This window comes from Tyto alba, unplaced genomic scaffold (assembly GCF_018691265.1).
Source record: "Tyto alba isolate M040663 unplaced genomic scaffold, T.alba_DEE_v4.0 Super-Scaffold_6, whole genome shotgun sequence".
Classification (NCBI taxonomy): Eukaryota; Metazoa; Chordata; class Aves; order Strigiformes; family Tytonidae; genus Tyto; species Tyto alba.
In genome coordinates, this window is record NW_024881327.1 from 37,124,970 (window position 1) to 37,139,615 (window position 14,646).

Sequence of the window (14,646 nt, forward strand, 5' to 3'; positions counted from 1 at the left end):
AAGTGTTTAAATGAGTGATATTAAAGCCTGGAAAAGGGAACATAATTTTCACATCCTCTCTAATGTGATTTTAAAACAATGGATTTAATCCATCATGTAACATTAAAGATATAATCCATTTACTTTTGTTATTTTCCAGTTTATTTAATAGTTTCTCTATTTTAATTAAGAACTTTAAATTTATTTACTTTAAATGAATACAACATAAACTACATTATTATAGCATAGCTACTATACTCTCTGAAATTTATAGCTTCTTGAATCTTTATGATTTTGCTCTTAGTGTCACCAAAAATATAACTAAAGCTTTGATTAATTATAAGCATCATAAATTGCACCGAGGTTCATAAAAATTAGTAAATGATAAAATAAATACATTACACCTATCACTTCAAGTTTTTGTTACATCTTTCTTAATTTTTTGACTGAATAGCAAAAGCATAAAATCCTAACAAACATTGATTAGATAGTAGAAAGGCAGAGAAAGACAGTCAACTCTGTTTAGACTTAAATATATAACTAACATACATTTTCTGGGTTTCTGTTGGGCCCCAAGGAAGTGCTCTTAAGACTGCCACTTTTACTTTCTTTGTTTAGGAAAGCTTTAACTAGGATCTCCAGGAATTTTGCTAGAATTCCAGCAAGATGGCCACGTCATACTTACTGTCTTACCGTTTTCATCTTAAAAACTTTAATTCCACACAACTCTTCCTTGAAGGACTTTTTTTTTTTTTTTCTATCAGTGTGACAGAGATCCATTATGTTCCGGTGAAAAATTCTATCTACAAAGATAGGGGATAAAAATCAATCTCCTATTAATCATTCAAATAATGAAGGAAACCAGTAACATTTGAGGCAACTCACCTGTGAAATTCTTCATTTGTATTCCCTCTAAGAAATAGACTTTCCTCCACAGCTGATGCTCCTCACAGGTGTGCTTTAGCTTCTCTTCTCAGAGCAGTCAGTTCTTTAGTGTTTCATATCCTGATCCAGATTGAAGTCTGCTTATCCCATGGTAATAGACTTACTGACGTGTCAGTAAGGCCCATCCTTTCCCATCTTTTTGATTGTATAAACACAGTTCTTCCCTTTGTTTCTCTAACCTTCTAGTGTATCACTGTTTAACTTTTCAAAAGACAAATTCTACCATGCAAAGTGGATTTCTTTTGGCTGATACACAATGCTTACTTGATTCAAAGTCATTCAAGCAAAACGTGTAAGTCGAATCCAGAATCCAGAATCCAGAATTACTCATAGTGCACTTACCTAGCATCCTATAGTACCTATGCCACCAAACAGAAAGTCAGCGTCAATATAAATGCACTGCTAACAAGAAGTTTTTAGGTTTTTGAAAATGAATTTTGAAATCTTCTCAGAAAGGGTATGATCATATATCATTGTATCAGCATTTTGGATATACAGCTATGAATTGAATAAAACACTTCTTTCAAAAATACATAGTATTCTGAAAGATCTGATATTTTGGGCAATATTTGTTCTTAATTAAGAGTATTCCATAGCTTCATTAAACATCCCTGAATTACTTTTTGTATCTTAGTTTTAAACTGCATAGCATGTATTTTCTTAATAAAAACAAATTTCAGGTGCAAAAATACACTTGCAAGTGATGAATCTTATTTTTCTGTGTTAGAAATTCCTTATACTGCAATATAGTATCTGTGGAAAGGGAGGATAAGGAAGTTAAACTTTGTATTGGGATACATTTGTTTTCTGTTTGGGGGAAAACATGGACTAGACCTGCCATTGTGTTTTGTGTCCCAGGAGTTAGCCTGGAGCAATTCAAGAAGTGGGCTTCAGGCTAGTGCATCAGCTGCTGCTTTCTCTGTCTAAACCTCAAAAGGAGGTATTTGGAGCATGGGTCGCTCCATGATCTTGACTTTGCTATTCAGTGCTTGCTTTTTCTGTTTTTCTGCCTGCAGGGAGATAGATAGCTTGACAGCATAATTTAAGAATAAAGAATTCTATCTCCACTGTTTCACTCTCTGGTAATTTCCTCAAGGGTAATTTCCTCAGCAGTCAGGGTGCCAGAGATAAGGCCTTTGGACAATTGGATTGCAATGGCTTAATTGCTGTCCCTGTTTAAGGCGATATTTGCATTTGTACAAATCTGCCTTGGTATCTCCCTCTGCCTGCAATACATGAAGTATGATGGGCAGTTTAAGATGCCTCAGAAGCAACAAGTCAAACTGTAACTAAAGACTGTTTTTAGAAGAGGTTAGAGTTATAAATGATTTGGACAGAAAGTATACAATTGGTCATAAGACCAGAAAGAGGTATGAGGAAAAAGAAAATATGAATTTTCCTTTCTGTTCCCTCTCCTGTTGATCTTTGGACTGTCATCTGAAGTGAATATTTGAAAGAAAGCAAGGAATGTTTTATGTTAAAATAAGTAATTTTAGCTTTTATTCTATGAAAAGTTAGTTTAAGGCTTCAGGTTATGGCAAATTAATAATAATGTCTAGTTAATATAGAAAACAATGGATATGAATCATATGAAAAGTTTTTCAATTTTAGGATAAAAACAGATTTTCCACTTTTTGCCAGTATTTACAATGTTTTTTTTTTTTCCTCTGTGCTATTAGCAAGTATAGGGTTTCATGGCATTAAAACATGGCAAGTCCGTAATTTTTGTCTTTCCTGGGAAAGATTTACAAAGTTATTCGAATCTGTTATACTGCAGGAAGACATATTAAGAAAGAAATATGTGGAAAAAATTAAAAAAAGAGGAAAAAAAATAAAATTGACACCAAATCTTAGTATATATATGTGAAGAGAGTATTACAAAAATAGCAAAATAGGCCCACCAAAAGATCATCTTTTTGTCCATATTATTTATTTCCTCATTTTCTAACTCTATTTTACTTTATAATAGTTAATATTAGAAGGATTATATTACTGATATATAATGATATATTACTGATATATAATATAATACTGATTTACAGTATGATTTTAAAAGCTAAGGAACTTCTGGTTGGGTATTTTTTTATATTATTAAAAATATTTTTGTTATTGGAAGTAGTTAGAATCAAAGCACAGACTATTTTAAAACACCTTGTTGCCCAACATAATAAACTTTTCTCATTCAGCTCTGCTATTCTTGCAAAGTGCATAAGAGGGCAGCAAAGAAGCTCTTAGAAGTAAAAATGCATTTATTAGGAAATAAATATAAACTAATAACCATTCTTAGTGGAAAGATTGAAATTATGAAGTGACTGAGAAATAATGATTGCAAAGCTAATGGATAGAACATTCCTGAAAATGTGTTTTTCTACAGCTGGAGTCATATTCCTGCTGCATATTTATATTAACACTAATAGGGTTATTGTAATACACTCAAATAATACTGTTTGCCTTATAGTCATGCTGAATGAAAAACAATATGGCTTGCAGAATCACTGAAGACTTGTTGAATAAAACATGTAAGTAATACTGTGAAGAGAGACCCAGCTCCCCAAGTCTCCAGTCTGCCAGGCTCTTCTGGACACCGTGCTCTCTGCTCTTTGATAGGGTGGCTCTTGCTGTTCTAAATTGGCGTCCGATTCAACAGCCAGGTGAGGAGTGCTCTGCCAGAGTCCCACCCTCAGCCTGGCAGTTAGGGTCTCATAGTAAAGGAGCTACGAGCTGCCAGCAGGAGATGGTTAATGGTTTTCAGCACCTTCTCTTCCTAGCCTCTTCCTTCAAGAGGCTGCTTGATAGACTCAGTTGTTGTGCAAAAGAAACCTGCCTCCTTTTCTTCCCCCTCCATCCGTTTTTTTGGGAAGTCAAGTGAAAGCGGGGTACTTTGCTGGATGCTGTCCCCAGCTATGAGCGGATGAGTCTTTCCTCTCACCCCTCCAAACTGCAGCTGAGCCCACTGGGTCCCCTGCAGTCCCAAATGAGGAATCCAGCAGGTCCCTCCTGGCTCAGGCAATCAAATTGCTTTTGGAAACAGGAGCATCTCCTAACTAAACTGGGATTTTGATACTTTGAGTTCAGCCTAAACAATGTGCCCTGAGTCATGGAAGTATTTGTGGTTAAGCAAGATTTGAACACAGATCTCTCTCTGGGGAGAGGTAGTGCTGAAATCATTAGGCCATGTTTTTCTCTGTGAAAATTATATATAGGAAAGCTTTTTTGTCTGGTTTCTGTGCCCAGAATGTAAATGAATGAACCTTTATGATTACCAAGATAGACATGTTAGCATATTTTAAAACGAGAGAAGGTACTCTAAGATGTTATTTTAATACTAGGAAGCACCCTTTGGAGACCCTAATCCTATAAAATGCTGCATCATAGGAGAACAACCCGTCAGACTGGAGTTGGCTCAATGAAGTGCTCTTTCTGTACCAACCTTAACAACACACCCTTGTTTCAGTATCTTACCAGAATAGCTCAAATCTTCTTGCTGTATCTTTTTTAAACCACTGAATGTAGTCTTTAACTCGCCAAGTAGATTCAGTTTACATCATTGATTAGACCTGTGGCAAATTAGCACTTTAAAGGGGTTTTTCTTAAACTTTTATACTCTTCTTAAAATTCTTAAACTATTTGCAACTTTAGGCAATGCTTTGATGTTTGGTGAAAATTCATCTCTACTTTCCCCTCTGATGCTGCTCATATACCATGAACTGTCTGATGCTGTATCTTTAGAACAGCTGTGCAGGAAAACAGACTTTGCTTTTCACTGCAGCTCCTGGAAACTTGTGTTCATATTAAGTAACAGTAAGGAGGAAAAAAAAGTATTCTAGAGGAAGAGAGAGTGACCCCAAGAGTAGAATAGAATAGAATAGAATAGAATAGAATAGAATAGAATAGAATAGAATAGAATAGAATAGAATAGAATAGAATAGAATAGAATAGAATAGAATAGAATAGAATAGAATAGAATAGAATAGAAATTTGAAGTCACAGGTGGAGAACAAAGTTGAGAGGTAAGGAACCAACTTTTCTGGAATATGTTTTGCATCTCCTCAAAAACGCATATACCATAAATGTGATGTTGAATATGAGAAGTGTCATACATCATTATATAAATGTGCTCCATGGTAAATAATTGCTTCTGATCATATTGACTGAAAAAATCCTCTTTGTTCGTTGTTGCTTTAGGTCTTTTTTTTTTTTTTTTTCTTTGATGTTGTTTATTTTTTTAAACAATGTCAAAACCCAAAGTTATCTGTAACTCCAAAGTTATGAGGAAAATAATAAATGAGCCTATATATGTTATTTGGAAATAAAATTATTGTATTTTTTTCAGTTAAATTACCAAGCAAAAGAAATAGTCTGACATTAATTTGAATCCATTTTTTTATGTTCCTGCTGTAATAGTACTGTTTGTCATTTGAAACTGTGTTGTAATATTCCTAAATAACTCATTTTAAAAAGTGCTATAGTATTCCTAAATAAGTAATATGTCAAAGGAACAGTGTTTGAGTGTTCAATAACTGTAATTAAATGACATTCTGCTCCCTGCATTGTTCCAGCTAGAGCATATCTGCTGACTGAGGAAGACAAGGTTGTTTCTTTGGGCCAGACCACAGCAAGATGCTGAAGGGACATGTAAAAAGGTTGAAACAGCTGGAGCTAGGCTGTTAGAGCTGGAATATATGCTTTTACCTAAACCTGTGTGAGAATAGTGTTCATACTTATGACACCTAAAAACTTGCTGAAGGAGGTGTTTGCAGAGCCACCACCTACTCCACATACCTGCTAGCAGGCAGGGTGGCAGCTTTACAAACTCCTCCCATTTGGGGGGACTTTGTGCAGTGGAATCAGGAGACTCTGTTATTCCATTGCACAAAAGCAGATGAGAAGCAGAGAGAAAAGCAGGAAACACTGGAGTGTGTTCTGGTGAGTGTGGCCTGGGTCTGTATTGGAGGCAGAAGGGAGGAGGATGTGCTGCTCAGGGCATCTTCCATCAGTGGAAGCATGGCAGTGGCTCTTCAAAGCTGGTCACAAATAGCCATGTGTAAAAAAAGCCCTCTGCTGTTGTGAAGCCTCAGAGCACACCACAGGGCTTAATTTACAGAATTATCGAAGCCATGGGTGGCTGAAAGTACGAGGACCCACTTTATGTTCGTTGGAGCTCACACTGGTGGGGTCCTGAGGGGTCACGGCCGATGCTCTGAGGTCTCACGCCTGACCTCGCTGTAATTCCTACATGGGGTTCAGGTTACTGAAAGAATGGAAGGGGTATTATTTTTCATTGCAGTGTTGGATCTAGTAACAAAATCAGTTTGATAAACAGAATAAATTATATCACATAATATTTAGTGATCTAGATGACCTTTAGGTAGATAATACCTGTTGTTTAATACTGCAATATCTGGATAGTAAATACCTCTTAGACTGCATATAGTCAAAATTGTTTTATCATTAGTAGGGTTAAACATTTTTTTTTTCAAAAAAACGGAAAACATAGTCTTGCCCGCATGACTGCTCTTGTTTGTTAATTACAATTTGAAGGGTATAGATATCCTACAGATATTAACCTGTGAAAGTAGTAGTCAAATAAAGAAAAAGTAGGCTATTGTTCAGATACCAGGTGTTTTATTAAAAGGTAATTATGTTGACTGAAAATAAGTAAAAGCTTCATCCAGCAGACACGTACATTTTTTCCATCACTCTCAGTAACAAATGCCTTTTAATACAGTGGAAAATTACCAGGAAGGCAGGTCTGAAATAACTAAGCAATTACTGAAGGCTTTGTTTAAAATTCCTTAAGAAAATGTCACAAAGAAAATTATTACCATTATTTCAACAATGAATATAGTACAATGGTTTCACATGAAAAATAAGCTCGCGTTTAACTATCAGTTAGCATCTTTTGATACTCTGAAATTGTTTTGAGCATTAATATATTGATTCACATATCTGTCTAAATATACCTGAAGAAAAATGGGAAGAAGCTCTAGTTCTAAATCACTGCATTTTGAATGAGAGTATCACAGGAGAACTTGACTCTTGTTTAACAGTTGACCTATTGGACTTCTTATTTGTATTGCCTGAAAATCTGGCTTATTGGCATGTGCTTTTTCCTTCTGCATGTGAACTACCAGAAATATTGCCATTCAAAGCAATAATTGAGGAATTAAAAAAAGGGAAGTGGTACACTATGTGTCTCATTATTTTGGGCTAGAGATCAGATTTTGAGTTCAAAAGTAGCTTTAAAAAAGGGGCAGGGAGTCTATATTTGGGGCTATTGTACCAAGTGCATTTTGTACTAGATGCTGAGATGTGTACTCAGTGCTGAAGGGGTCTTATAATATGTATGCCTAGCATGCAGAAAGTGGAACTTTCAAATGTGGGGAGCTAAACCTCCTGTTTCTGTAGCATCAGTGGGGGATTCAGTGCTGGAATATAGCAGAAAGGGTTAAAAGCTCCTGCAGAGGGTGCACACACCTAGCTTGTTACCAAAGGGTTTCAACCACAAAAAAATTCAGCTATGAAGGAGAAGCAACTGAGGGTAGGTATGGTTTCTGGACCACTTTGCACACCTTCTAATACATGGAACTAACAGGCATTGGGGTGGTGGATGCTGGCACCGATGTCAGTGCTGCACCACTGTGCAGGATAAGGTAAACTGTTTCTCCTTTTTTTTTTTTTGGTGGAATTGCCTGGTGGATAGCCTCAGCAAGCAGCCAGAATTTTAGCTGGCAGGAGGAAGACTGCCAAAACTCCCAGCTAAATAAAAAATAGCCATTGTTTCTTTGATTAAATCATCCCCCATGCTCACTAAAGTAGGAATTGCACATTGTTGTGATAGTTCCTCTCAAAATAATGCACATCACACTTAAACTTTTAAAGAAATGATTCTGATGACTCCCACTTTCTGCAAACACCCATAAATCCTCTTTGCTTGAACACCCTGCTGTGATTCAGTGCACACCTGTGTAGGCTCCCATGCCTTAGTTGTTAAAAGCAGTAACTACCAGTGGAGCTAGTAGGAAAATAACAAACTTAAAAATTACAGAGTGGAGATGTTTTTGTGACACACTGTCAACAGCAACTCACGACATGCTCCCTATCAAAATTTGACTTGCCCTGTGATTTTTATCTCAAGTGAACAATGTCTTAAGGGCTGAAAATAAAAGCAGTTCTTACTTGTCAATAGAAAATACCCAAAATCACCACAGCTTTATTGTGAGAGGAATGTCCTCTTGATGCCTATGTCAAAAAGTTAACTAACAGTAAGACCTAGATTCGTAAAAGCACTGTCACGAAAGCAAAACTGGGTCTAGCAACATGCACGGGACAATTATCAGGAAAACATTTTAAATGGATTTTGAAGTTTTTGTGTGTATGTGTGATTTGGTAAAGAAAAACAAGTCAGAGAGTTAGCCCCATACAGTCTACCATCATTGCCACAAATCACATTAGTAAAAGCTTCTCATTGAAACTTTCTGACAAAGTGTGGCTTTGGATCTCTTCACAAGAGGGAAGATCCCAACAGAAGAGCAAGGGAAAAATTGAGATTACAGGTCTATTGCAATTTTTAAATGTTTCCCATCATCACCTCAGATAACCATTTCTATCCATACATATACTCATGCTTCTGCTGTCTGAGAAAAAAAAAAAAAACAACAAACAACTAGGTCTTCCATTTCTCAGTTTTATAACACAAATACCACAAAGTAGAATGTATATGTAATGCCATATTTTCAAAGCCTGTGTGTCTCTTTCTGGCTTAATTGTATGAGTGCCATAACTGTCAGGATGGATATGAACAAGAGTTTTCTGACCGGAGGTTTAGGTTTTACCTCTGGAAACAGATGTACATTCATCTGACTTTTCATATGCCCTTTCAGTCATCTGTCAAGTGCATTAAAATCTTTGTACAAGCTCCTGAAAACATCTTCTACATGGGAAATGGCTGTCTACCCCAAAGACTTCTGCCTAAAGGTCTTGTGGTCCTCTCACATATGTCCTGCTGGGTACTTGCCAACAAGGGATACCATTACTAACACGGAGAAAAGAGATTTCTGTGCTTTGCAGTAGCATGACAATGGAAATGTTACTTAAACCATTATTACATTTATTTACTATTCTCTTACCACATGAAGGAATTGTGAACTCATATCAGTATTAAACCCATGTACTTTAAATAAAAAACTTTTTGCAATTTATGTACAACAAGCTGCTTTCATCCTCTTTATTACTCTTTTGATATCACTATGTTTTAGCTTGGCAAGGTCTTGTTTAGTACCTCTTTATTTGGCTCTTCATTGAAAAACCATTCCTGGGATTTAGAAAAAAAAATCTTTTCTAAGAAGTTTATTTGCAAACTATTATAGATTAAACAGAGTCAGTTTGCCTGATCTTATTATCTCAATTTTCTTTTTTTTTCTCAAACTCCCACAGATCTTTTTACGCCCTTTTCAGTGTTTAAATTATGTTTAACCATGTAGGAGACAAAAATAGACAAAGTAGTTGCCACTTGTTCCTTTTTATCATTGTGTCATGCTGTGCTATAAATTGATTTAATCTGGACAGAACCAAAGGGGTAAAACCTAGTTTAATAGCTATCAGTCGAAGGTAGGAAGCTTGCAAGAAAGACTGCACTTCAGGCACATATCTATTGAAGGGAAAAAAAAAAAAAACAAAACAAAACAAACCAAAAACAGTGTGGCTAAGACTGTGAGTCTTCATGAACTTTAAGAAAATCTTCTGATTTCCTGTCAAAACTTATTCATGGACAGTTTAATCATTGATGCTTCTTCAGTTTAAATAGGGTGTCTCTCTTCCTTGTATTTATCATTTTCATCTAACTGTTACCAGATTTAGTACCTTTACCCATGGTTTTACTGTAACAAGCAAGCCGAACTTTCTTGATCTTTCAAAGGGGAAATCTGCGATGTCTGTCTTCTCATGGAAGACAATAGGATTTTAAAGAAGAGTGAAGTCCTTTTTTCAACTATTCTGACCAATTCAAGTTAATTTTTCTTGGACTTGGATGGCAGGAGATGTGTACTTGTTTTTATGTGATAATCTGGTAGCTTCTCATTTCATAGTGTTTATACTTTCTTCTTTCCTGGGAGTTACTCTTCTAGCATGCTCTGTAATAACATACTTCTAATATTTCTTCTTTCACTATTTTTTGCAGAAGTGTTACTTTTACAGGTTTTCTGTAATGGATGTATACTGTCATAGCTCCTGAACCCTTCATCTTCAGAAATATCATTGGAAACAAACTTTGAATGTTCTGAGAATCCTTGTACAGTATTAATTAACTGATCATCACTAAAAATTTGAAAAGGCCTCATAGCTTCATCACCTTTACTGTCCTCAGCTAAGAATCCTATGCAAATAAAATGAAGAAGGTGGTTTGTCTCAAAGGAAATATCATTCAGTTCATACACTTTTATTACTGTGGTACTTACGGTGCTTACCATCATCTTACCCTGTATATTTTGCTTTTAGTAATTCAATTTCATTTTGAAATTCTGACTTTTGTATTATTTCTGTGTATATGCTTAATCTTGCATATGGCATAGATCACATAGGTTGGGAATGGCTCTGAAGAGATTTATTCTTGCATGACTGTCAACCTTAAGATTCAACTTGTAAGCAAAAAATATCTAAATGCATATCACATGCATTGCTAACTCAATAAATGTTGTAGGTTTCAGTCAAAACCTAAATGCTAAGTACTTATGAGATAATTAGGAATAATTAATCCACAAAAAGCTAATAAAATCTAGAGCAGCTTCTGACAATTTGAACAAGTCAGAAAACAAAAATAAGTTATCAGATCTGCAAGAGTACAGCAGTGTCTTAACTATCTCAGGTGTTACTTGAACATTTTCTACCCTCTATTGGAAAGTTTCTCTTGCAGAATAGGATTTAAGGGACTGCTCTCTAAATCTATGAAATATATCAAACTGGGTAAGAAGTTTATTTCTACTATTACATGTAAATTGGGAAGATTACTGTGCTATTATTTTTCCCATTACAGTTCTTCATTGGTCCCTGATGAATAGTTACAAGGTTGCTTACAATGTTCTCAGCCTGAATTTCCTGGTTTAAAACAGTCCCTGTCATTGTAGAAGGAAAGCGAAACAACTTTTGACTGAGAAGAGCACTTCAGAGAAAGGAAGATCATGGCTGAAATTCTGAGGGATTCTAAAAGAAAAATAACTGCTATCTATGTTTTATGGACAAAGTTAGCTGAAATACAAATGGCAGAGAGAAGAGTTTGAAGGTAGTGTTATAACTCCTTGCTTATCAACTGCCTTTTTGCTCTTTCTTCTCTACAGTGTTGCTCAGTTTAACATAGTAAAAATAAAATTATCTCTCTCCAACTGAGTCCAAACCAAAGCACCAGATGAGTATTGGAGGAGGAAAAAAGTGCATATCCATCTTCTCATAACACAATCACCCCCACTACAGTTTGTTAATTAATGTTTATTAAACCAATAAACCTTTAGCTTCCCAGAGTTTCCTAGACTTTTGATGTGGCCTGGGAGTGAAGAAAGTAAAGAGTGCCAATAACTGAAGAGAGAACAAAGGTGAAACATAGAAATGATTGAAGACTGAAGAATAAAACTGATTTGAAGCAGGGATGGATTCATTATCATGACTTTTCTCAAAAGAGTTTTCCTTCCTACTCCCAAAATAGTGGGTACAGACATTTTTCTTGTTTAAACAGATTATTTCAGTGTTGGGGAGGAGAGCTAAGGCTTTGCCGTCTTTTGAACTTCACTTACTGTATGTGAAGAAGAGAGTTTTATAATTACATTATTGAGAAGGAAAACCATATTTCTCTACTGTGTTTGTTTCTAGAGGAATTGTGAAATGAGTAGTGGAAGGGAACAGTGTCAGTCTTTCTTTACCCAGCACAGTGCAAGCCACGCAGACGTGAAGAAACAGGATGCTGAGCTGAAGTGCTGCCTCCTTCCTTCAATATGGACAGTAATAGGGAGCAGCAGGAGATGCAGCCCTACATATTTTTTTTTTTTCCTGTCAAGAGACAGTGATAACTATATCTATGGAGAAAGTAAAGAGGAAGCAGGGCACATGATTCCTAATTTCCTTCAACTATTTGATCTAAGAGTGAGGAAAGGATCAGCTTTTTGCTTGGGTCCCTGCATTTCCAAATGCTGGTGCTAACAAGCGTGCAGAGAGCCCCGGGACTGCTAGCAGCTTGGGTAATTGCACGCTCTCACACTGAAATGCACAGAGTGAACAGGAATACTTGAGAGAGAGGTGATTTCTTCTTAGTTGTGATCATCCTCTGTATGAATTCTGATACTTAAGCTGATCTAGAGGTAACTCTGTTTTCTGAGTCCATCAGCCAAATAATCATAGAATCGGATAATGCTTTGGGTTGGAAGGGACCTTAAAGATCACCTAGTCCCAACCCCCCTGCCATGGGCAGGGACACCTTCCACCAGACCAGGTTGCTCCCAGCCCCGTCCAACCTGGCCTTGAACCCTTCCAGGGAGGGGGCAGCCACAGCTGCTCTGGGCACCCTGTGCCAGTGCCTCACCACCCTCACAGTGAAGAACTTCTTCCTTACATCTAATCTAAATCTACCCTCCTTCATTTTAAAGCCATTACCCCATGTCCTAACAATTCCTTTGATTTAAAGTCAGATTGGTTGTTGCTTTCTGTAAGCATACTCAGTGAGAGCCTGTATTACTCAAAACCACTACAAATGTCCCAGATGCCACTGATAGTCACTGTTGTCAGATATATGATGGAGCTGCTGTATACATTTCATTTTTCCCTAGTCAGAGTTGGTGTAAGGAAACCATAGTGATGCACTGAGTTAAACTCCTGTCTCCAGTTTCTTGCTGAACAGTTTAACAACTGTGTAACGTCTGGCTTTCAGAAGCAAATGAGCATTTCTGGGGCTTCCAGACAGGAGTTTCTTATGCTCCCTCTGTATTAACTATATTGTTTTATTTCTTTATCTTTCTTTTATTTTCCTTTTTTTCTTTTCATGGATATGGACAGGTAAACCAAGAACTGAAATGGGAGCAGTTTTTATTTCTGTACTTTCCAGGCAGAACTTGCAGTGCAAATCTCCACTCACATCAAGGTTATAAGCCTGTGGCGTCATTCTGGGAGTGTTTGTCACTGAGCGCCCACAAAATACAGCTCTTTTTCTCTGGCCTCCAAAAAACACAATTATGCTGTGTTGCCTTCCAAGGGCTTCTCACTGAATTTGGAGCTAGGAGTCTTATAAAAGGAACAACTGAGTTTGAAACTTGAATCTGTCGCTCATCATTCAACTTTAAATAAAGGTAATTTTTTTTCTACATAGTGAAACAGTATGAAATTAAGACATTATCACTTAGAAAATAAATAATTTGTTATTTCATATTTGATTATTGGCATGTGTCAGTGTTTAACCTACTCTAAAAATTTTCATTTAAAAAAAAAAGACATCTTTCTAACAACAGATAATAGTACAAAGAATTGAAGAACTAGATTTCTCTTATAAATAATATTTACCTACCTACTTAAATATGCAGCACAGGTCAATCTGTTTGATAGAGAATGTTTTGAAGAAATTGGAAGAAATCAGAGCAGCCTTAAGTTTCAATACTGAGATTGCCCAAGATGCAATAAACAGTGTCCTTGAAGGCTTCCTTTCTTATTGTCGTGTTCTGGGCACATGTTTTTGCCAGATTTCTAAGTAGGATTTACCTTACGAGCCTTACTTGTCTTTTTCACTTCTATGTATCTGTAAGAAAAGATACAGTCTGTGATTATTGCAAGACCACTTTGCTGTAAAAAAACCCTACCATCCTGTTCTCTCCTCAACAAGGAAAAAGAGGAGTGCTGTCAGTACACAGGGCAAGGGGTCTGGTCAAAGCACAGTCTAAAAAGCCTAAGCAACAGACACCCCCACCTTCTATTCTGAGCAGCAAACAGCGATTAACATACGCACTTTTGTTTGGTTTTACTGCATGCAGACCAGCATGAAAGTTACAGTGATTTCCAGTGCCTAGCCAAATTCCCAGGACAATTGTATAAATGTACAGAGACAGCGTCAAGGTACTTAGGTATCCTGAATGGGCACTGAAAAACTGAGAGATCTGGAGAAAAAGGACATTTTTGAATGCTGATCTCATTTTTTCCGATTTCCCCCTCCCTCTTTCTCCCCCCCCTCCCCCATTTATATATATATGAGATATAGCATTAGATCTTATAATTTACTGGGAGACAAAATGAATTAATCCTTCAAGTAGTACCAGAATCATGCTCAGAAGGCACTAGACTATTGTAGATTGTTGTTAAGAACAGTAGATGACATTATTCATTGATGGACTGCCCTTCCATTTGTGCATGGGAAATGTGGTGACAGCGCTCTTTACTAAATTCAGGGTTAAGTTATGAATAAGAGTATGTCCATCACCTCATAGGTCTCATCCCCAGTAGAAAATCTGGTAATAATTTCTCAACCCCTGGTAACATTTTCAAGTAGCCCATATCATATAAAAGAATGCAGAGCCTTAGTTTTGAGAAGTCCCTGAAAAGTGGGACCACTGCTTTTCAGAGGCTTATGTAAAGAAAAGTTACCAGAATATTTAAATATCACCTGTGCCTCTCTGCTTATAATACAACATGTGTCCCAAAGCATGTAACTCAGAATAGTTGCAACACATTAGTTAGTACCAAGCAGTGTTACCTGTAGTT

At 36.6% G+C, this 14,646-nt stretch overlaps 1 protein-coding gene across 7 annotated transcripts in view; it reads left to right on the top strand.

Annotated features, from left to right (window-relative positions):
* KCNIP4 (potassium voltage-gated channel interacting protein 4) overlaps positions 1 to 14,646 on the top strand; it is a 431,748-nt gene that overhangs the window by 180,779 nt on the left and 236,323 nt on the right. Inside the window, exon 1 of one of the 7 annotated variants that reach the window (XM_032984395.2) lies at positions 13,227 to 13,247. The exons of the other annotated variants lie outside the window; for them this stretch is intronic. The gene's annotated coding sequence lies outside the window, so the exon portion shown is untranslated. Of the gene's footprint in view, positions 1 to 13,226; positions 13,248 to 14,646 lie in introns of those variants that run through there. 7 annotated transcript variants of the gene reach the window in all.